The following is a 22,411-nucleotide window of genomic DNA, read 5'->3' as shown; positions in this document are numbered from 1 at the left end:
CAGAAAGAGCCCCAGTTATCCAGAAATCTGAATCCCTCCCGCCTGCACCATCCCTGTAGCCACGTGTTTAATTACTCTCACTCCCTATTCCTCGTCTCACTATCACGTGGCACGGGCAAGAACCCAGAGATAACAACTCTGTTTGTTCTCGCTCTGAGCTTCCATCCTAGCTCCCTAAAGGCCTGCCTGACATCCTTGTCCCCTTTCCTACCTATGTCGTTAGTGCCAATGTGGACCACGACTTGGGGCTGCTCCCCCTCCCCCTTAAGGACCCGGAAAACACGATCCGAGACATCACGTACCCTTGCACCTGGGAGGCAACATACCAAACGTGAGTCTCTCTTGCTCCCACAAAATCTCCTATCTGTGCCCCTGACTATTGAGTCCCCAATTACTAATGTTCTACTCCTTTCCCCCTTCCCTTCTGAGCAACAGGGACAGACTCCGTGCCAGAGGCCCGTACCCCATGGCTTACCCCTGATAAGTCGTCCACCCCACAAGTATCCAAAACGGTTTAGACGTGGAGATAACTTCAACCCGTTTATTGAACTAGTTACAATTCTCTTACTTAGGTTCGCCTCTACTGTTGATCCTTCTATAGCTACTCAGACTGACAGACCAGTCTGCTACAATCCACGTGGTGGGTGTGATGTTGAATCAACCCTGTGTCTGTACTCACTGAGTGTCTCCACTGGAAAGAGGCTGAGCATGTGTGCTGTGTCCTTTGTATTTGGGTTGGTGTAATGCCCTCCTGTGGTAGTGTCACCTCTGTGTGTATCGTGAATGCCCATTGGTCGTGTCCTATCTTACTGACCTATTGGTTGAGTGTCTGTGTGTCATGTCTCTGGTGCTCCCTGTAGTGTATTTACATGTATTTACATTAACCCCTTGTGTATTTACAGTGATGCATATCACCACAAATGGAATAAACAGGAGAATGAGGGGTGAATTCATACTCAAGTCAGGTCTGGAGAGAGCGGGAGGAAAAAGAGGTAGTCTTAAGAGGGGGAGAAGAGAAAGAGGCAGGAAAAGTAAGAGTTAAATTTTAAAACCTGACATTTAAAAAAACCTCCAAACAATTTGCACGCTGCAGGAATGAGCAAATGCCCAATTTTGATTATTCTCTGGCTAGATAGATGGATTGGCATTCCTTAAATGGCTCCTAGATGGCTCCTGGTCCTTTTCCATAATTAAAAAAAAAATTTAGAGTACCCAATTATTTTATCCAATTAAGGGGCAATTTAGCGTGGCCAATCCACCTAGCCTGCACATCTTTTGGGTTGTGGGGGTGAAACCCACGCAGACACGGGGAGAATGTGCAAACTCCTCACAGACAGTGACCCAGAGCCGGGATTCGAACCCGGGTCCTCAGCGCCGTAGGCAGCAATGCAGTGCCACCGTGCTGCCACGCATCTACATTCTTAATGGCGAGATTAAAGGGATAACAGATTATGGAGGGTCAGTGGGAGAGGTCCCTGGTGTGTGTGTGATGCGATGTGAAGGGGGTAACAGATTATGGAGGGTCAGGGGGAGAGGTGCCTGGTGTGTGTGTGATGTGAAGGGGTTAACAGGTTATGGAGGGTCAGGGGAGAGGTGCCTGGTGTGTGTGTGATGTGATGTGAAGGGGGGTAACAGATTATGGAGGGTCAGGGGGAGAGGTGCCTGGTGTGTGTGTGATGTGAAGGGGGTAACAGGTTATGGAGGGTCGGGGGAGAGGTGCCTGGTGTGTGTGTGTGATGTGAAGGGGGTAACAGGTTATGGAGGGTCAGGGGGAGAGGTGCCTGGTGTGTGTGTGATGTGAAGGGGGTAACAGATTATGGAGGGTCAGTGGGAGGTGCCGGGTGTGTGATGTGATGTGAAGGGGGTAACAGATTATGGAGGGTCAGGGGGAGAGGTTGCCTGGTGTGTGTGTGATGTGAAGGGGGTAACAGGTTATGGAGGGTCAGTGGGAGGTGCCGGGTGTGTGATGTGATGTGAAGGGGGTAACAGATTATGGAGGGTCAGGGGGAGAGGTGCCTGGTGTGTGTGTGATGTGAAGGGGGTAACAGGTTATGGAGGGTCAGGGGGAGGTCCCTGGTGTGTGTGTGATGTGATGTGAAGGGGGTAACAGGTTATGGAGGGGGAGGGGGAGGTGCCGGGTGTGTGTGTGATGTGATGTGAAGGGGGTAACAGGTTATGGAGGGGGAGGGGGAGGTGCCGGGTGTGTGTGTGATGTGATGTGAAGGGGGTAACAGATTATGGAGGGTCAGGGGGAGGTGCCGGTGTGTGTGTGATGTGATGTGAAGGGGGTAACAGGTTATGGAGGGTCAGTGGGAGGTGCCGGGTGTGTGATGTGATGTGAAGGGGGTAACAGATTATGGAGGGTCAGGGGGAGAGGTGCCTGGTGTGTGTGTGATGTGAAGGGGGTAACAGGTTATGGAGGGTCAGGGGGAGGTGCCGGGTGTGTGTGTGATGTGATGTGAAGGGGGTAACAGATTATGGAGGGTCAGGGGGACGTGCCGGGTGTGTGTGTGATGTGATGTGAAGGGGGTAACAGATTATGGAGGGTCAGGGGGAGAGGTGCCTGGTGTGTGTGTGATGTGAAGGGGGTAACAGATTATGGAGGGTCAGTGGGAGGTGCCGGGTGTGTGATGTGATGTGAAGGGGGTAACAGATTATGGAGGGTCAGGGGGAGAGGTGCCTGGTGTGTGTGTGATGTGAAGGGGGTAACAGGTTATGGAGGGTCAGGGGGAGGTGCCGGGTGTGTGATGTGATGTGAAGGGGGTAACAGATTATGGAGGGTCAGGGGGAGAGGTCCCTGATGTGAGTCTCAATGCCTTTTGGAGAGGGTTTGATTTGAGTGTGGGGGGGGGGGGGGGGGGGTGAGCGGAAGGGGATCTGTAAGGGTGACAGGAGCTCAAACACACAGGACTAAGTTGCCGCACACCATTCCTGGCAGTTTAGCATTTAAAAAAATCTCAACCCCCGATCTCACAGGGCAGATTCCTGAAAATAAAGTCTAACCCCCCTCTTAGCGCCTCTCTCAGCAGCTGGGTTGGGGAAATTGCTCTGGACGACTCGAAATGAGGCTGCCTGTCCCTCCCTCCTGCTGAAGAGCCTGCATTCAGCGAAGAACTTTTTGTGATGTGTGTGTGAGAGAGAGAGAGAGAGACTGAGTCAGTGTTTGAAACAGCGGAGATGCTGGCGTGGGTGTGAAGCGTTTGCAATCCACTCTGGAGGAACCTTCACTCGGGACAACTGGCGATCCGGGAGGAGAGGCAAAGCTCCGACTGCTCGGAAGGGGAAGGGAGGCAGAAATATCCGCGGCCCGGGACTGGCAGGGAATCGGCTTCTTGAGAGAGGGAGCAGGAGGGGGAGAAAGCTCACTTGTCCAAACCTTTAGTGCGGTGACTTGTTTGGGGAGCCGGGGTGAGAGAGGGGATTCTCAGCCACTCCACTCCCTGTCTCCAATTGAGTGCGAATTGTGGAGAAGGGCAGGGGAGGAAAGAAGGCTGCTCCCTACATTGCCCCCTCAGGGAGGCAGCCCCTCGCCCATCTCACTGATCCCTGCACACTCAGGATTCCGTGTGGATCACCAGCAGGAACAGACAGAGAGAGAGAGGAGGAAAGTCCATACTTCCACCCTCGGAGCCGGAGAAGCGATCACCAACACACCGGCAAACAGGTACGTTCAACTGCCAGCTATTCGGCCACGTTGTGATTCACACTTTAATATATACTTACTTCATTCATTCAATATTCTCTTCCCCCACCCCCATCCTAGATCCCAGAGAGAACCGATGGACTGGAGACTTTTTAAACTAAACTCTGGTTGCACGGGAACTGCCGGGGGAAATCAGTACTCTGTTTCAGATTTGTTTCACCCAGATACCAGTGCATTTATTTGAACAAGCAAGTGCGTGTTCTCTTCCCCAATCTCTGATTTCGGTTTAGGGAATGTTGCCCTTTATATTCCCCTACATTTGATGCGATTTGTTGCAGCACGGGAGGCCACATGAGTGTGTGACAGCTGTGCCTTTATAAGGGGCTGTTTAGCTCACTGGGCTAAATCGCTGGCTTTGAAAGCAGACCAAGGCAGGCCAGCAGCACGGTTGGATTCCCGTAACAGCCTCCCCGAACAGGCGCCGGAATGTGGCGACTAGGGGCTTTTCACAGTAACTTCATTTGAAGCCTGCTTGTGACAATAAGCGATTTTCATTTCATAATGCACGCTTTCACTATGGTGGGCTGCAGTTGGGATTTAACAACAACTACTTGCATTTATATTGCGCACTGTTGGGCAAGTAGTTGTTGTTAAATCCCAACTGCTCCGGTGATTTAAATCTGCACAAACCAACCGAATGAGGCTGGAAAAATAGCCTGCCTCAGTCTTAAATGTAGGGACGACAATGGGGAGGGGGGGGGGGTTACCTTGGCTTGATGGTGAGAATCGAAGCTCAGGTTTGGGATTGAGAACTCTGCATGATGGACAGATTTGGGGTTACTCTGTAAATTGGCCCACGAGTCTTTGTTCCAACCTGCTGGCCTTTTCACACGCTCACGTGTGTGTTGGGGGAGGGGGAGGGAGATTTACAATTCAGACTGCATCAGGTTCAAGATCACTGTCAAACTCAACTCCACTGACCCACTTACTTATCAACAGCCTTCCCTCTGAAGGCTTCTCCAGCTGACTGTACACCATCCTTACTTCATCAATTATTCCAGGACCCCAACCCCCACTCCTAAAATCTGTGCTGAGAGTGAAAACCGTTGGGCAATAAAGATATCACTGTTCACATGCACGGCAAAGAATTATATTCTCATGCCCAAAAGTGCTCGCAGGCCCAGCTTTGCAGAAAAAAAGAACATTACCCAGAATAAAACCCAGATGGACAACATCATCGGTGTCCAAGAGGAAAACTCGGCCCTTTTAAATGGCTTTTGGTGGGCTCCAGTTGGGATTTAACAACAACTACTTGCATTTATATTGCGCACTTGACGGAGCAAGGCACCCACTAGAGTACAATGAGACACTAGAATCGAAATAAGTGCCAGGTTAGGAGAGAATCTCGCTATTCAATGTAAGTTATTGGGTACTGTCGGTGCCCCCTTGCTGCTGTATCTGCACCTTACCAAAATGGATCAGTACTTCATCCATTGACAGATGTTTCATTACAGCCCCATTTGGGTCCCTTTAGTCCGAGATTGTGTCCTCTTCTTTTCCTACGTGGAAACATCCTCTCCACGTCCACCCTATCCAGGCCTCGCAATATCCTGTAAGTTTCAACAAGATCCCCCCTCATCCTTCCAAACTCCAACGAGTACAGACCCAGAGTGCTCAACTGCTCGTCATACGACAAGCACTTCATTACAGGGGTCATTCTGGTGAACCTCCTCTGGACCCTTTCCAAGGGCAGCACATCCTTCCTTAGAGAAGGGGCCCAAAACTGCTCACAATTCTCCAAATGAGGTCTGACCAGAGCATTATACCCTCAAGCTCTTGTATACTAGCCCTCCATACCACGGATCATCCTAGTGAGCTGTCTCTGAACTGCCTCCAATGAAGCAATACTTTTCCTTAAATACGGGGACCAAATCTGCTCAGAGTACTGCCGACATGGTCTCACCAGTACAGTGTGCAGTTACAGCAAGACTTCCTACTCTTGTATTCTAACCCCCTTGAAATAAAGGTCAACATTCCATTAGCATTCCTGATTACTCTATATCATCCAAGTCTCAGTCGTCCCTCATTTAATCTCTTGCTGCCCCACCACCTTGTCGTCCCTCCTGTCTTTCCGACAGGTTAATTTTCCTGGTCAAATATCCCTGAAGATTAAGCTCCCAGTTTTGATTTCCTGGTAATTATTTCTTTGTAATGGAGATGATCATATCCATTTATCTCGATTTGCACTGTCAGTTCGTATTCTTTTTTCCGAATACTTCGTGCAAGCCTTTAGGCTTGTGTTTTTTTTTTACCATTTTTAATCATCCTAACGTTTCTTTGTACTGTGGCCCTATTTGCCTATCACCCTACCCGGTCTGCTGTTTTTGTATTTTACTGTTCCTTCATTCATTACTGTCCTTGTTTCTCTTGCTCTTGTCACCCTACTAAGGTTCCCACCCCCTTGCCATTCTAGTATAAACAGTCCCCAACCATGCAAGCAAACACTCGCCCGAGGACATCAGACCCAGTCCTGTCTAGGTGTAACCTATCCAGCTTGTACGGGTCCCACCTTCCCCTGAGCTGGTCCCAATGTGCCAGGAATCTGAAACATTCCCCCCTGCACCATCTTTCCAGCCACATATTCATCTGCTATATCCTGCTATTTCTTCTCTGACTAGTATTTGGCACTGGTAGTAATCCTGAGAGCACTACCTTTGAGGTCCTACTTTTCAACTTACTTCCTAACTCCCTATATTTGGCTTTCAAGACCTCATCGTTTATGTCATTGGTACCGATGTGTACCATGACCATTGGCTGTTGACCCTTCCCCTCCAGAATGTCTTGTAGTCGCTCTAAAATATCCTTGACCCTAGCACCAGGGAGGCATCAGCCCATCCTGGGGTCTCTTTGGTGGCCACAGAATGTCGATCTATTTCCCTTACGATTGAATTCCCTATAATTATAGCATTTCCATTTTTTTTACTCCTCTCCCGACCCAACCATGGTGCGATTTATTTGGTTGTTGCTGATTATCCCTGAGAAACCATTTCTCCCACAGTGTTCAAAGGAGCATGTCTGCTTTCCGGGAAAATGGCCACAGGAGTTCCTGAATGGTATTCCTCATCCTCTTTCTATCCCTAGTGTTCACCCATTCCCTTTCTGCCAATTGAGTCTTGGGCTGCAGTGTGGCCACCTCTCTATATGTGCTATCCACGATACTCACCACCTCACAGATGCTCCACCGGGTCCCCGGATGCCACTCCAGCTCCGTAAAACGGGCTTCCAGTAGTAGCAGCTGGAGACATGTCATACAAATATGCTGGCCTCGGGCACTGAAAAGGTGCCAGGCCTCCCACACAGAGCAGGAGAAGCACAGCATGGTTTTGAGTTCTCCTGCCGCAACATACCCTTCTGGATTAAAGGACTCTTAAAGTTCTTTTGGGCCTTTCTTCCCTTGACCTTGCTAATACAAAATGTAGTCCGTACAAAATATAAACCACAAAATAAAGACTGTACAAACTATAAGCTATAATAGTAGAAATACTTACCATCTGTACTCATCCAATCAGCAGCTTCTACTTGCCCCAGGTCAGTTTAAAATCCTGGTGTCACCTCAGAAGCTCCACCTCTGGGTGTAGGTACACTAGGCTGCTTCTTTTCAAGCTTTTCCCCCACTGCCCTGCTCAGCTGCTCCTCTCCAAATTCATGGTCTCTCTTACCTCCAGTGCTCTGCGCTGTAAGAGTTAGTTAAAGTCCATATTTCCTGTTATGCTCTAAATTCCCTACAACCTCTTACTTCAAGGAGCAAAAATACTCATCACTTCTCCCGAATCAGGGAAAAGAAGGGAGTGATCAGCCTTTCCATCTTTCACTTAAGTCACTGTTTCACCAAACTCCAGCTGCACTAATGCAACAAGGTAACACCGAAGGAGCCCTTCTTTTATGGTCCTGAATTCAAGGCTTCTGAAACTGAGTTAAACCAATTGCCTCGTGAACTAGCTTCGGCTGAGACCCTGTCAACTCTTGTTTTACAGCTGCAATTAAACTTCACTCAGTCAAAAGAGCAACTTTTAGTGATTTGCTAAATTAAAGAACAAACTAGACTTTGGCCTTGATGGCTTAGTGAGCAAACACACAAGACAGAGTAACGCTGAGCCCTCTAGTTCCTCTGTAACCTTTCTCGGACATCTGGCCGTGTTGTATCAGAGGATTAATCAAATTAGAAAATAGGCAGGTCAATGTCTTTGTTGGGCAACAAATACGCAACACACAGGCATACAAATTTGATTTCCCCCCAATATTTGCCTCCCTACACTTGGGTGATTATCAACACCGAGGCGGCCCCAGGACTGATCCTCGATCCGTGCAGATGAACTGTGTCAGCTCGAGCTGCCTTGGATCACGGGAGAGCTGCCGTTCATTGTTCACTGTGTGCGGGTTTAACTGGAGGGCAGAGGCAGCCTCAGGAGCACTCCCTCATTGAACTGTAACCAGGTGAGATACCCGAGGGCTGCCAGCATATTTGCAACTGGAAACCAGGAACAGACATGAAACCTTCGGAGAGCATGAGAGTAAAAGGATTAAATAGAAGTGGGCCATATTGAAAATAAGTCTTGCATTTATATAGCACCTTTCATGATCTTTGGACACCCAAAAGAACTTCACAGAGAGCAAAATACTTTGGAAGTGTAGTCCGCCTTGTAATGTGGGATATGTGGCAATGTGTTAATGCACAGCAAGGTGCCACAAGCAGTCAATGTGTTTGAGTGGTAAATACCAGTCAGTAACTGGTGAGAACAACCCCGGTTATCTTTGATTGGTGTTGGGGGATCTTTTCTGTCAGAGGGCAGATGAGACCTTGGTTTTGGGCCTCACTGGTGAAAGCCACCGGTGACCACCCTCCCAGTGAAGCTAAGTCTTTGCGCAAATCGTTGGGCTGTGACTCCTGACTACCGATCAAAGCAAGCAAAGATTAGCGAGAGATTGGCAGATGAACAATGAATGCTGGCTGCTGGCATTTTTCGCAGGAGTGGTGGCGGTTGGCTCATGAATTGCGTGGCCGCAGCTATAGGGGTGACATGTGTTCCTGGCCTTTCAGCACACGAGTCGTGCATGTGAGGCTCCTGAGATGAGGACGTGTGCCTGTCTTGAAGGAACGGACACCTGGAAATCTTCGACACAAGTGTGTGTCCTGGAGTGAATTCCACAGTGGTTCATGAACTTTGGGTATAGTTCAGTGTGGTCAAAGGATGTGCACAGATCTTGACTCGTATGAAGTCACTGAGCTATGGAGAGACTGTTAGGACTCACAGAGCACTTTAAACATTTAAAGCATTGGTTCATTCTTTCTGTGTTGGTATATCCCAAGTTGACCTTGTATCAAGGGCAGAGAGTAATAGCTTGATGTTTGGTTCAGCCCTTTTGACAAACGGCAGCGCTTGCCTGTGCTGTCTCTGACAGATACATTCTGGCCTTTCTGAAGGGTCGAGACAATGTCCCGTGTGTTGGAATGCTCTGTGACATATTAACTCTTAGATTGCTAGCATTTACCTTTCCCAGCATGCCACCTGAATGGCAGTGCCTTTATTTCAGAACTGGTACTCTGGAACATTTGAAAGAAAAACAGTGAATGCCTGAAAACAAAATTGTCTCTTTCTCATTCAGAATCCTTGAAGTTGTAAAAATGTTTGTTCCTCTGTGGAAGTGTTTTGTCGGAGGTTTGCTATCGTGATATGGTTTGGACACGTAAATTGAATTAGGAATGGTAAAGGTCGGTGGTCTTGGGGAAACCAAGATAATTGGATCAGCCATTATCTTAACAAATGGTGGAACAGGCTCGAGATGGGCTGAATAGTCTCATAGCTCTTCATTCACATGTTTCTCATTCATTCAGCACTGATTGAGGTTAGACTGAATGAACATGGAGAATTATGGCCCCCCGCAACTGATGGTCTGTTCCATGATGTTCAGGATGCCATGTTCTTCCTGATCCTGGATCACCAATCCTCTGCTTTGTGTAGGCTGCATTTCACTGGACTGCACGCTTGGAGAGGGTAAAAGAACTTGCTTGTCATGTCACTCACACACATCCCAGAGAGATGATGGCTTTTCCATTCTAATGGTGCACCGATGGCGGACGTGTTGTAAATCATTTGCAGCTTTAGTTGTATGCAAGTGGATGCGACCATCCACTTCAGATTAATGTGTGGCCTGTGAGGAATTCAGTCAAGCGCCCACGGGCATAACAAGACTGGACTCTTCCTCGGGTACATGACAGTGGAGTCGCACGATTCGGCCTCAGTGAGTGACTGGACACAAGTTTGCACGTCTAATAAATGACTGGATGAGTTCCCTATCTTGGCCATCTACACAGGTGGGGGAGCAGGGCGTTCAGTGCTAAAAATCATCAAACAGCGCATTTGCTGTTCAAGGCCTTTCACTTACTGGGCATTTCAGGCTTGCCGGCCACAGATATTTGTCTGAATAAGTTGCCGAGAAACTTTGGATGAGGAAGATATTCAACTCATCCCTGTTTCCCCAGCACAGTATCAGGCTGACTTTTAAATGTCAGCTGGATTTGACCTCTGCTATCTCGTTCCACTTGGTGCCTCAAGGTTTGCAGGAAGAAGTGAGAGTTTGCGTGGCGGGAAGGGATGTGGTGGAAAAATAAGGTGTTGAATTTTAGTTTGCAGTGGTGATGAATGCAATTTTGTGACGTTCTAGAATGCTCTGTGATCCCGCCGCCCTGACAACGGTGATCTTTTTTGAACAGAACAGCCAGTGTTGCCATTGGCATTCCCAGGTGCTGCGCCGCTTTGATTTTCCCCATCAGGATGTGTTTCTAGGAAACACTGGGCTCCAGTCAGTAAGTCTGTAGGATTTGCTGAGCTAGTGGACTTTAGCTGGCCATAGTACCTGAAAAGTGCAGATACTGTGACTGCGAGTTCTCATCTGGTTATGTAATCCAAACAGCATTTTGTAATCCAAACTGGAGTCTCGTTTTGTTCCTGGAAGTGTTCAGTTTTTATCAGTTTTCCCACTTCTCTCTTGAGTCCTTTCTAGGACCTGGTTAGCTCTTATTATAGATCATAGAATTTACAATGCAGAAGGAGGCCATTCGGCCCATTTAGTCTGCCCTTACAAAGAGCACCCGACTCAAGCCCACGTATCTACCCCATCCCAGTAACCCCCACTTAACCTTTTTGGACACTTAAGGACAATTTAGCGTGTGTGCTCCGGTTCCCTCCCACAGTCCAAAGATGTGCAGGTTGGGTGGATTGGCCATGATAAATTGCCCTTAGTGTCCAAAATTCTATGATTAACCTAGGATAAAAGTTTGGCACAACATCGTGGGCCGAAGGGCCTGTTCTGTGCTGTATTTCTCTATATCTATATCTATTAGCATGGCCAAACCACCTAATGCGCACATCTTTGGACTTTGCACATTTATTGTCTCACCCTGTTGTCTATTCATGTGCAAGTCCTTGCAGGAAACATTATGTGGTGTGGGCAACACAAATAAAACCTGCGTTTATACAGTACCTTCTGTCACTTCAGGAGGTCTCAAAATGCCGAACAGTCAATGAAGTACTTGTGAATTGTCGTGACTGTTGTCATGTCGTCAGCAACACGAACAGCAAGAGACCACCAACATTCTGTGACAAATGACCACATAATCTGCTTTGAACTGATGCTGATTGAAGGGTTAACGTTGACTCGGACACGTGAGAGAACTCCACTGCTCCTCAATGAAATAGTGACACCTTTACGCCCAACAGAGAGCAACAGTGCAGCAGTCCCCCAGCACTGCAAGGACAGTCAGACTGCACCCGATCATTGCTGAGCAATAAGATGAGTAACTAGGTAGCACTCTGACGCCCAGCCTGGAGCCACCTCTGGGTTTGATAGCTGTCTTTTGTACCAGCCGTATCTTTCAGTTTCTTTGCTGGGTGGATTTGGGCAGAAAATGAAATTTGGTTCTGAACAAAGAAGTTGCAGGTGATGATTACACAAGATGGGGGAATGAGGAAATGGAACCGTTTGATGGCAGATGCCCAGTAATTGGATGAAAGCTTTTGGGGCTAAAACAAGTGAGGTGTTTATGCCTATTTATTGAGTATCTAATCTGGTGTTGTTAGGATGCTGATGGCCCTGTGATGTTGCCACAGACCACACATTGAGCGATGCTGTTGGACTTGGGTACAAGACAGAATACAAATGGCGGCTCATTTTTTTCCAGCAGGTTCTGCAAGGGAATGTGCAGCCAGGATGTAAGTTTGTCTGGCTTATTCTTCCAATGTCTTATGTGCATGCCTGAATCAAAGCAAGCCGTTAATCACTGCCTCCCATCAAAGCCATGCAGGGGAGGGTTGCTGGGCACATTGAGGTCGGAATCTAGAACAGCTTCTTCCCTACTGCCATCAGACTTTTGAATGGACCTACCTCGTATTAAGATGATCTTTTCTCTACACCTTGCTATAACTGTAACATTATATTCTGCAGTCCTCTCTCCTTCCTTCCCTATGTACGGTATGCATTGTGTGTCAAGCATGCAAGAAACAATACTTTTCACTGTATACTAATACATGTGACAATAATAAATCAAATCAAAAAAGGATGGAGAAGGTGCTTAATGTCTTTGAGGAATCTGATTTTTGCTTTAAAAGCTCATAGCAACTTTCCCACAAGACATGAGATCATGCTGTCTCGGTTTTAACAAAAAGGCGGCTTTTATTCCTAGTTAAATTTCCTGATCGCTCTGATTTCCATGACTCACCCAACTCAAGTGTTAGAAATGACAGAGTTTTGTTCTGTCCATTTGGAATCACAGTTCCAGTGATCAGGAAACTGGCTGACATAACTCGACATCGGACTAACTAGACATTCTCAAGGATGGAAAGAACAGTTTCAGGAAACATAGAAAGAGGAGGAGGCTATTCGGCCCCTCAGGTCTGTCCACCCTGCAATTCGATCATGGCTGATTTGTACCTAAAGTTCATTCAGCTGGCATTGGCTCCGTATGCTTTTATAATCTTACCCAAGAAAAATCTCCCAACCTCAGATTTAACATGATCAATTGAGCAAACATTCAATGTTTGATTGTCGGAGAGAGGTCCACACTTCACCACCTTGTGCGTGAGGAAGTGTTTCTTTCCTGATTCGCCTGGCTCTAATTTTAAGGTTGCGCCTCCTTGTCTCGGGCTCACACATCAGTGGAATCTCTTTCTCTTCACCTAAACTCTCAATTCCTTTTAAAATCCTAACAACCTCAATCAAAATACACCTTAATTTCTGTTTCAGGGAATGTGATTGGCCCGAGCTTGGGACGATTAAAGGCAGCACGTGTTCCAGTCCCTGATTCCTGTTGAATGATTTCCATTGCAAGTATGTGCATGTCTTAGGCAGTGTAGTTAAATACCCTACTGCCACTCAGTTGCAGCCACCAATGAAGTATATGCACTTGGGCTCACTTCCAGGCAATAGTTTGGTGTGTGGAGCCATCTCTAGCAGGAATGTGTTCTTGACAAGAAGTGGTGGGTGATACGAAGAACTGCTTGCCTTGTATTTTCTGAGAAGTCATGCTTTGCCGATGAATGTTCAAAAAGGATGCAGTCATTTTTTTCTTGCTCAGCCAGCATTTCTTGTCCATCCCTAGTTGCCCTTCAGAGGGTGGTGGTGAGTTGCCTTCTTGAACTGCTGCAGTCGCTGTGGTGCAGATACATTCACAGTGCTGTTACGGAGGGCGTTCCAGGATTTGCCCCAGTGGCAGTGAAGGAACAGCGATATATTTCCAAGTCAGGATGGCTTGGGGGGAAAGTGCAGGTGGTGATGCGGTTCCTGTCTGCTGCCCTTCTCCTTCTCGATGGCAGAGGTCATGAGTTGGAAGGTGCTGTCGAAGGAGCCTTGGCGAGTTCCTGCAGAGGCAGATGATACACACAGCTGCCACTGTGTATCAGTGATGGAGGCAGTAAATGTGTGTGGAAGGGGTGAGGATCAAATGGGCTGCTTTGTCCTGGATGGTGTCGAGCATCCTGAGTGTTGGAGCTGCGCTCATCCAGGGAAGTAGAGAGTATTCCATCACACTCCTGACTTGTTCCTTGTAGGTGGTGCACAGGCTTTGGGAAGTGAGGAGGTGAGTTACGCTGTGCAGGATTCCCAGCCTCTGACTTGCTCCTGTGGCCACAGTTTTTCAATGGCTATTCCAGTTCAGTTTCTGATCTTGTGGATTATTACCAGTGAGATCCTTGAAAACTGCTTTGGAGTCAGCCAGCTTCACGTGGAAATGAATTGGATTTTATAATCAAATGGCTCAGCATTTCTCTCACTGCTTGGACTGGCTGTCTGATTCGTGCCCTGCTGGGTGCTGTAACCATCCATGTCAGACGGTTTGTCCATTTGGTGTGAAGTACCAGTTGGTTTGGTGTGAATAGGGATCTAGTGAAGGACTCGGTTTACTGAGAAGATGGACAGGGGGGTGCTCTCTGATATGATGGCCGAGATTGTCGGAGAGGATAACGAGGAAGGGAATGAGAGGGCAGGCAGCAAAGTGGATAAACGGCTAGTTAGGAGGGGAGAAGTGAGCAGAGGAGTATTTATTGGGCGTAAAGTTTTTTTCCTTCACCCACCCTTTCCTGGTATATAAAGCTGCAGTAAGACCTCATTCAGAGTGTGGCATTCAGTTCTGAGCATTACATCTCAGGAAGGAGATATTAGGTGCGAACTAATGGCCTTGTAACGTCCAACTTGGGACGTGACCAGGCCGATAATCTCACGAGAGGGGCCTCGAGAGATTTTACGACGCTCGTTACGGCTTGAGTGATCTAATGAGAGCTCAATGGGTGTGATCCAGATTTGCATCTGCGCTGGAGTTACCCAGTTACCTCCGACCTGACCTTGGAGACCCAAGTGGGTGCCATTTAGCAGTGGGTTTCCAGACAGGCTTTGGGGGTGGGGGCTACCCAGATGGCATCTTGCCTGTGCTGAGGATCGACTCCGGGGCTGCCCTGCCCTTATGGTGGGGTCCAGAGCTCGTTGGTGCAGGAAATGAGCCTATGTGTGGCCTTGGTAGCATGTTCCTTACCAAGAAAATGAAGCAGGGTCCCGTTTAATAGCGGGGTCATTCTCGGTGCTTGCAGTGTCGAGAATCATCCCGCTAAATACACCCAAAATGGGTCTCTCTTACTTTCCATTAAATCGTGCCCATTGCCTTTTGAAAGGATGGAGTACAGATGTTGCCTGGACTAAAATGACAGGTTCCATAGACTAACTTAAGATGATGATAGTAATTTAACGGAGTGCCTGTGGTAGATAGAGAAAACCATTTCATCCGTCTGGATGGGTCGTCTCGTCTAGAACAAGGGGCCATAATATTAAAATGAGAGCTGGGCTATTGTCAACAAGCACTTCTTCACATCCAGGAACCTGGAACTCTCTCCTCCTCACTTCCGACAAATTGCTGGCAATGTCAACCTGAGGTTGGGAAGCTATTTGTTCAGTCAGATATTCAGGGTATTGGAGCTACGATAGGTCTAATTGATGAGACGCAGATTAGCCAAAATGGTTGAACAGGCTTGAGGGGCTGAACGACCTCCTCCTGTTTTATATCCTGTAATGTGTAGGTTTGAAAACTGGTTACGGAGCTGTGCAAAAGTTGTACCTGTGTGATTCAGTCAGGAGGGAAGAAGCAGGGAAGATGTTGGAGTAGAGGTGGATAAGATGTTTAAGTTAGATAGGGAAAGGTCATTTCTTCTGTTTGGCCGCGTCAGTAATAAGCACCAGGATTGAGGGTAAGAGCTAGGAAGAACTTTATTGACACAGCAGGTTGTTGGGAGCACCGGAGACTTTATCAAAACAGTGATCATCATGTTCTTTAAAAGGAGAAAAATTGTTTGTCACGTCTGATAGTGCGAGGCAGTGGAATTAATAATTTGATTGTGGTGTGAATGCACCACGTTGTGCCCTGTACTCCAACTCTAGCTCTATTGGGGCCGTTAACAAGAATTTATAAATTGGTAATGTTGAATCGTTTTCAGATTCGCCTCACTGTGGCCTGAGGGCCTTTTTCACTGAAGGAATGGCAGGAATGTTGCAATACCCTTGGCATGTTACAGCAGCTGGTTTATCTTCTCAAAACAAATTCTTCCTTTGATATTTATTGATTTTTCAAAGAAAGGGACAAGCAGAAGTGTCCAGATGTGGAGCTGAGCTGGTTCTCATCAGACTGGCTGCTTTTTCCATGGCAGCTTGATAGAGAGAATCGATTGATGATTTTTAAATCCATCATTTGGATTGTAATGTATACTTGACATGGGTTGTCATCTTCGGGAGAGATGTAAATTGCAGGGGAAAAATGTTGAAACTGATCTTGGCATCAGACTGAAATTGACTGTCCCGGATTTGGTGGTGAAATAAGGGTCAGGTGATCAGCTCTCAGCATGATTCCAGATTGAATTGGACCGCACCCTCCAGAGACGGCACATGCACAGTGAAATGTTAATGATGCTTACGAACAAGCAACTTCTCTGGCCTTGAAAATTCACTTTCACAAGCTTGGCGTCTCATTTCTTCAAATTTCAATTATCATTGCAGTTTTGACAAAAGTCATATTTATCTTTTTTTTTGTTTCTGTCTCTTTTATCTCCATTCCATCAATCTTTCCCCCTCTATTTTGGCACTGAATTAAATAGCCGAGCTTCCACAAATCCTCCATTCAGACTCTGTGTACCTCATCAACGATTCTTCAACCTGACGGATTAAGGAGCGACGCAGTTGTCTGTCCTGTTCACACAGATCCGCGATGCCCTGCAGGTGTTGTGTTGTTTTGGATTTCTCATCATGGCATGTTCTCGTACAAAGAGTCACAGAAAGTCTGTGGGAAAGTGGCACAGTAATGAACTGCTGGCATTGTTTGTTCACCACTGGCTACAAGCTCCGAGCTGACTATAAATCACAAAGACATCTTGGGTTTGAACAACTCCTAACAAATGATCAAATAATGCGGTAAAAAAACCTGTTCGAAACAAAGGTTGTGAGAAAACAGACTCTCATCCTTCCAGGAGGGGCAGCAAGGCCTCGTTTTAAATAACCACTCGAAACAGTCTGGTGGATCTTGCAATTGCCGAGAGGTAAAATGTGGCGACATGCCTACTGCAGCCTCTCCATTGCAGAGTACGCAGAGGCTGAGGTGAAACCACTTCTGGTGTAGAGACAGGAGGTTTAGCCCGTGGCATCTGTTTGATCTTGAGTGTTTGCCTCCACGCGTCTGACTGCCCACCGCTCCACTTAATGTACTGGATCGGCGCTCTTATATATTGTATTTTCTTTAAAATCAGTGAAAAATTGGGAATGAATTTTTATGTGTAAGTCCAGGGCCACTTTTCAATGCTGCAGTTTGATGTTCAATCGAACCAGCTCAAACTGGCCCTTTGTTGAACAGAACAGCATGGAAAATATGAGAGGCAAAGACTTTTTAGCTGGATTCTCTGTCGGCGGGATCCTCCGTTTCGTTGGCACTCACGTCCACGGATTTCCCGACTGCGTAGAGGCGCCCACAGTGGGAAAGCCCATTGGCCGGCTGCCAGGCTGAGGTTCCGACGGGGGTGCGGGGGGAGGGGGGAGAGAGAGAGAGACAGAGAATCCCGCCCCATGTCAAACTTTAAAGTGTGATTATTACCAATCTCTGTGAACCAAAAGACCAGAATAACTGGCAGCAGTCTCTGACTGCCAATGAAGTCAAGATGTTGTGGGAATTTAAAAAATAAAATCTCAAATGGGATGTGGGCATCGCCAGCTGGGCCAGCATTTACTACTCACTCCTAATTACCCTTCAGGGGGCATTTAAGAGTTAACCACATTGATGTGGCATCTTGAGTCACATGTAGGTCAAACCAGGTAAAGGTGGCAGACTTCCTTCTCGAACGCAACCGGGCTTTTTTTTTAAACAACAAACATTGTCATCATCAGACTATAAATTCCAGATATTTGTTCAATTCAAATTTCACCATCTACCACGTGGGTCTCTGGATTAGTGACAATACCACCCATCACACACAGGTCCCTCACATCCGTCTCTCTGAGTTGGGGAAATTATACGAAAAAAACTCAACCTGTTTTTCTTGAATTCAGTCCTTGGGACAGTTTGGTCAGGGAACCTAATTCTGTTTGTTTTTTTTTTCATCACTGGGTTTTTTCTTAATGACACTTCAAGCTATGTTTTTTTAAAATCAGTGTGGGTTTACTGAGAAGAGAATTGTGATATAAAAGGAAACCTCCCACAGTTTGTTTTCCTAGTGATACATTCTAAATCTTCCCAAGTTATCCTTTTTGGTGAATCATTTTGTTTGCTACTCTTGACTGTACCCTGCGACCAGCCATGCAAGGCTTCTTTTTCTTTGCCTTTCGTGTCTCGTAGACTGCCCACGCTGGAATAGCACTTGCTCCAGACTTTGGTTGTGTGTTTATAGAAGCCAGTTACATTCAACAGCCCCATCCGTGGCTGTGGTAATAAGATTCCACATTCCCTCTCCCAATCCCCCTGATCCTGTGCAATGCCAAGCTTCCTAGAAAAAAAGGATTTTGGACGTTTCTGTTCAGAATTTTCTGCGGGAGGTTATTAACAATCCCACTGCTGATATTTCTCAGGCCGCATGCAAGACAGATTCGCAAAGTGCGTGTGGGGGCCATTTTGAAGGGTTGCCGTTTGAACCACCACATCGTGTTGTCCACTTGTTGACGGAGCTAAAGCGACAGGTTGTGATTGATTTTTGAATTAATCCGGAGGGATGGGATGGGTGGAAGGAAGGTCAGAGCCATGGGAGAATGGGATCTCCCAGAGTAGATTGAGCAGCCCTCCTCGTCTTAAAAGAGTGATGTGGGCTTTTCAGGGGGATATGTTTGGATTGGGTCACATCTGTCAGGAATTGAATGAGCTCCATGTCCCGCCACGTGGGACTGAAACAATGCTTGCATTGGTGAGGAAGGGGTGGAGAGAGGGAGAGAGCAAACAGAGTCAGACAAAGTAGGCATTTGGAGCTTGCTAATGTCACTATTACAGCGAAACAAAATGTTCCATGATTTCATGTGGTGTGAGCATCAAAGATCATCTTTAAAATACTGGGAGTTTAACAACAAAGAACAATTCCAGATGCAGCAGGCTATATTTTCTCCATTTTACAGCTTCCAAGCTGCTTATTAGCTTAGACAGGCTCGTTCTACAAACCAGACAGCTGGCATGGGCACTCCACGGACAAATAAATTACTCCAAACAAGCTGCCTTTTCATGGGAGTTATTTCAGTGAGCATGTTGTAACCTCTTCATTTCAAACAAAAGGAGGGGCTACCATCTCAGAGAAAGGGGGGAGGGGGATAGACTTGATTCTTCCCCATGGATAGACTACTTATTCCGGATGGACAGGGCCTTCCAAGGAGAACCTTTGAATTGAGGATGCAAGTATTTTTGTTTTTCGAATTGATTTTCTCCATTCTTATCCATCACACAGCAAGGTGATGACTCCTTTCATCCTGTGGTGGCATGAGCCTTAATTGTTGTCTGCTTATGGGCTGTTCCACAAGTGAAAGCATCACAGCTAGGCTTAAGTTTCATTCCGATTCTAATTCTCTTCCCACGCCTGGTGGCGCACTAAGACAGACTTCCGTCTGTTTCCACAGCGAGTAAATCCTGAAATAGCTCGCTAGTCTGTCGCCAGGGGCTTACAGCATGAGGGGCGCCACTCCACATCGTGTGGCTGACCAGGAGTCTCTTCCACTCTTGCCACCAGCCATTTGTTGTGTTTGGAAGGATTTGCAGGTTGATACTCAAACTGTTTGACTGCGTTATGAATGCGTTGACCATCAAGCCCTGGGGTGGGATTCGAACCCAGTTCTTCTGGCTCAGAGGCAGGGACACTACCCACTGCGCCACAAGACCTCCGGCTTGGGTTGGCCCCTCACACAAATGTATGCCCTGGCAATTGGAACTCCACCTACATTTTCTCGAATGTAGGGCTTCTGGCTCGAGAACATAGAACATAGAACAGTACAGCACAGAACAGGCCCTTCGGCCCTCGATGTTGTGCCGAGCAATGATCACCCTACCTAAACCCACGTAACCCGTAACCCAACAATCCCCCCATTAACCTTACACTACGGGCAATTTAGCATGGCCAATCCACCTAACCCGCACATCTTTGGACTGTGGGAGGAAACCGGAGCACCCGGAGGAAACCCACGCACACACGGGGAGGACGTGCAGACTCCACACAGACAGTGACCCAGCCGGGAATCGAACCTGGGACCCTGGAGCTGTGAAGCATTGATGCTAACCACCATGCTACCGTGCTGCCCCTAAGAAGTTATATCAAACCTGATATTTTCCTAACCAAGGAAGTGAGTTAACATTCTCCAGCTTTCAAGACCAAGAGAGAAAGTTATATTGGAGAAGGAGTATCGAGGAATGTGGTGCAGATTAACTATGATCCAGTTGAAAGGCAGATCAAACCTGAGGGGTTGAATGGTTGTCTCCTGTACATCACATTGCTATAAATGATACTGGAGAGTGACCAGTCGCCATGGGGCTCATACTCCTCCAGGAACAGCTGTTGCCTTGAAGAGAAGAGACAATTCAGAGAGCCAGAAGAGTTATTGAATGGTCACTCCTGATTTATTCGACAAATGTGTCCTTCTCATGGGATGTGGACACCGCTGACTAGGCGGACATTTGGTGCCCATCTCTAATTGCCGTTCAGAAGGTGGTGGTGAGGCAGCTTCCTCATCCAGTGCAGTGTAGGTGGAACTGTGTGAGGCCACAGCACCAATTGCAAATAGCTGATGGTATAAATTCTGGACTTGAGTCTCCTGAAGTTTTTGTCTGCCGTGAAAGGAATTCTTCCCGCAGATTCCCATCTCACAGTCCATTCCCCCTTTTCTGGCTCAGATTGTACGCGGCCATCCAGATGCCCACCTTCATTATTTCCATCAGCAATGTATTCCTTTTTGATTATCCTTTTGAATTACAGTGGAAGGCAACTTCACACGAGATATTGTCCCTTTGTCACACCGGGTTTCTCCATCTCCTCCTGTCTGACATGCTCCGAGGTGAGGGATGATGAAGCTGATAAAGGGATGTTCATTGAGAGTTCCTATCTAATGAGCCAGTTAACCTTGAGTTTGTTGTGAATGCAGTTGCCCGAGATGATCATGCATGATGCTTGAGTAATTGAGTCAGTGGGTGCCACGGAAATCTAGCTCTTTCCCTCAGTTTTTTTTGGTGAAGGCTTTGGCCCTGGAAAACCAATTGCTTTGAAAAGGTAAAATGTGGGTGTTTTCCTCCCCCCCCGATGAGATGGCGTTGTCAATGAGACTTCCTTCTGTGTCTGTTTTGTAACAAGAACATGCATTCCAGCTGATGAGCACTTTGCCTCCTTGTGTAAACAGGAGAGGCATCCAAATTGAAGCTAATCCAGATTGATTTCTAATTTCCTGTGTAAACAGGCCTGTGGATTCCAACAGGAAATTGGGGAACTGGGACAAATCTTTTTAAAACTGCAGTTTATCTGTTAATCTGTGTGCCAAAAGGGTTTTGATTTAACCACTTGTACCCTCGAATGCAATTGGAGGAAGTAGAATTATGGATATTTATTGTGTGGGATGAGGCCACTGGGTCCATCAAGTCAGCTCTGGCCAAAGAAGAACAATCCAGCCTAATTCCAGTTCCCAGCACTTGGTCCTCATGAGGCTCTCTACAGCGGGTGCAGGGCTCACCCGTGCCTGACACTGTGTTGCCCCTCATCCCCTCTGGAGGACTCCCAGAATCTGGCACATCATAATTGATGGTCCTTTTGTTTTTCTGTCTCCGTAGATAGTTCAGGCAGCGTCCTATTGCCTCCCCTGCTCTACAGCACCATGACTCCCTCCCTCCCCACCACCCTCCTTTCCACTCTCTCCCCACCTTTCCCTTTTGTTTGTACAGAGGCGAGGGTATCTGGTCTCTCCAGCGCAAAAGTTCAGTGCTTGTACCGTTTGTTTTTTGTACAAGTGTGTTGTGAACTGTTTAAATAATCAGAGTATCCTACCCCTCCCACCCCGTACATTGGTACTGAGGGGAGGGTACCCTGTTTCTCCAACACAAAATTAGTGTTTGTACTGTTTGGCCATGTATATATTTTCACTGTTTTAATAAAAAGATATGGGCCGGGATTCTCTGACCCGGGAGGGAGAATCGTGCCCCAACGCCAGCTTCCCCATTTTCCAGCCGCGCTGGTCGGGGGCCGTTGACAGCGGCCCCCTGGCGATTCTCCGGGCCCCGATGGGCCAAGTGGCCAAAGAGTTTGGCCGAGTCCCGCCGGCGTGCATTACTCGGGGACCGCGATGCGGTACCTGGAAGGTGAGCCTGCGGGGGTCATTCTGGAAAGGGGTGGGGGGATCTGACCCCAGGGGGAGGGGGGGGGGCGACCAACAGTGGCTTGTGCCAGCGATTGGGGCCTCCCAATCGGTGGGCGGGCTGGTACCGTGGGAGCCTATTTTACGCTGAGCCGAGCCCCTGTAGGGCTCCGCCATATTGCCCGGGGCCGGCGCGGAGAAAAGAACCCTCGTGCATGCGCAGAAATACGCCGGCCGTTCGCGCATGCGCAGAAATACGCCGGCCGTTCGCGCATGCGTAGAAATACGCCGGCCGTTCGCGCATGCGTAGAAATACGCCGGCCGTTCGCGCATGCGCGAACTCTCGCGGGCCATTCGGCGCCGGCTGGAGCTGCGGGCATCACTCCGGCACCA

General features: G+C 47.7%; 1 protein-coding gene across 7 annotated transcripts in view; it reads left to right on the top strand.

Annotated features, from left to right (window-relative positions):
- Positions 1–22,411, top strand: part of LOC119957517 (fibroblast growth factor receptor 1-like) — a 213,658-nt gene that overhangs the window by 76,479 nt on the left and 114,768 nt on the right. The window contains exon 1 of one of the 7 annotated variants that reach the window (XM_038785639.1): positions 3,071–3,664. The exons of 3 other annotated variants lie outside the window; for them this stretch is intronic. The gene's annotated coding sequence lies outside the window, so the exon portion shown is untranslated. Of the gene's footprint in view, positions 1–3,070; positions 3,665–22,411 lie in introns of those variants that run through there. 3 more of the 7 variants (XM_038785646.1, XM_038785645.1, XM_038785647.1) reach the window with 3 other exon arrangements.

The sequence above is a fragment of the Scyliorhinus canicula genome, chromosome 26 (genome assembly GCF_902713615.1).
Source record: "Scyliorhinus canicula chromosome 26, sScyCan1.1, whole genome shotgun sequence".
NCBI lineage: Eukaryota > Metazoa > Chordata > Chondrichthyes > Carcharhiniformes > Scyliorhinidae > Scyliorhinus > Scyliorhinus canicula.
Note: the sequence above shows the minus strand (reverse complement) of the source record. Positions and strands in the feature narration are given on the sequence as shown.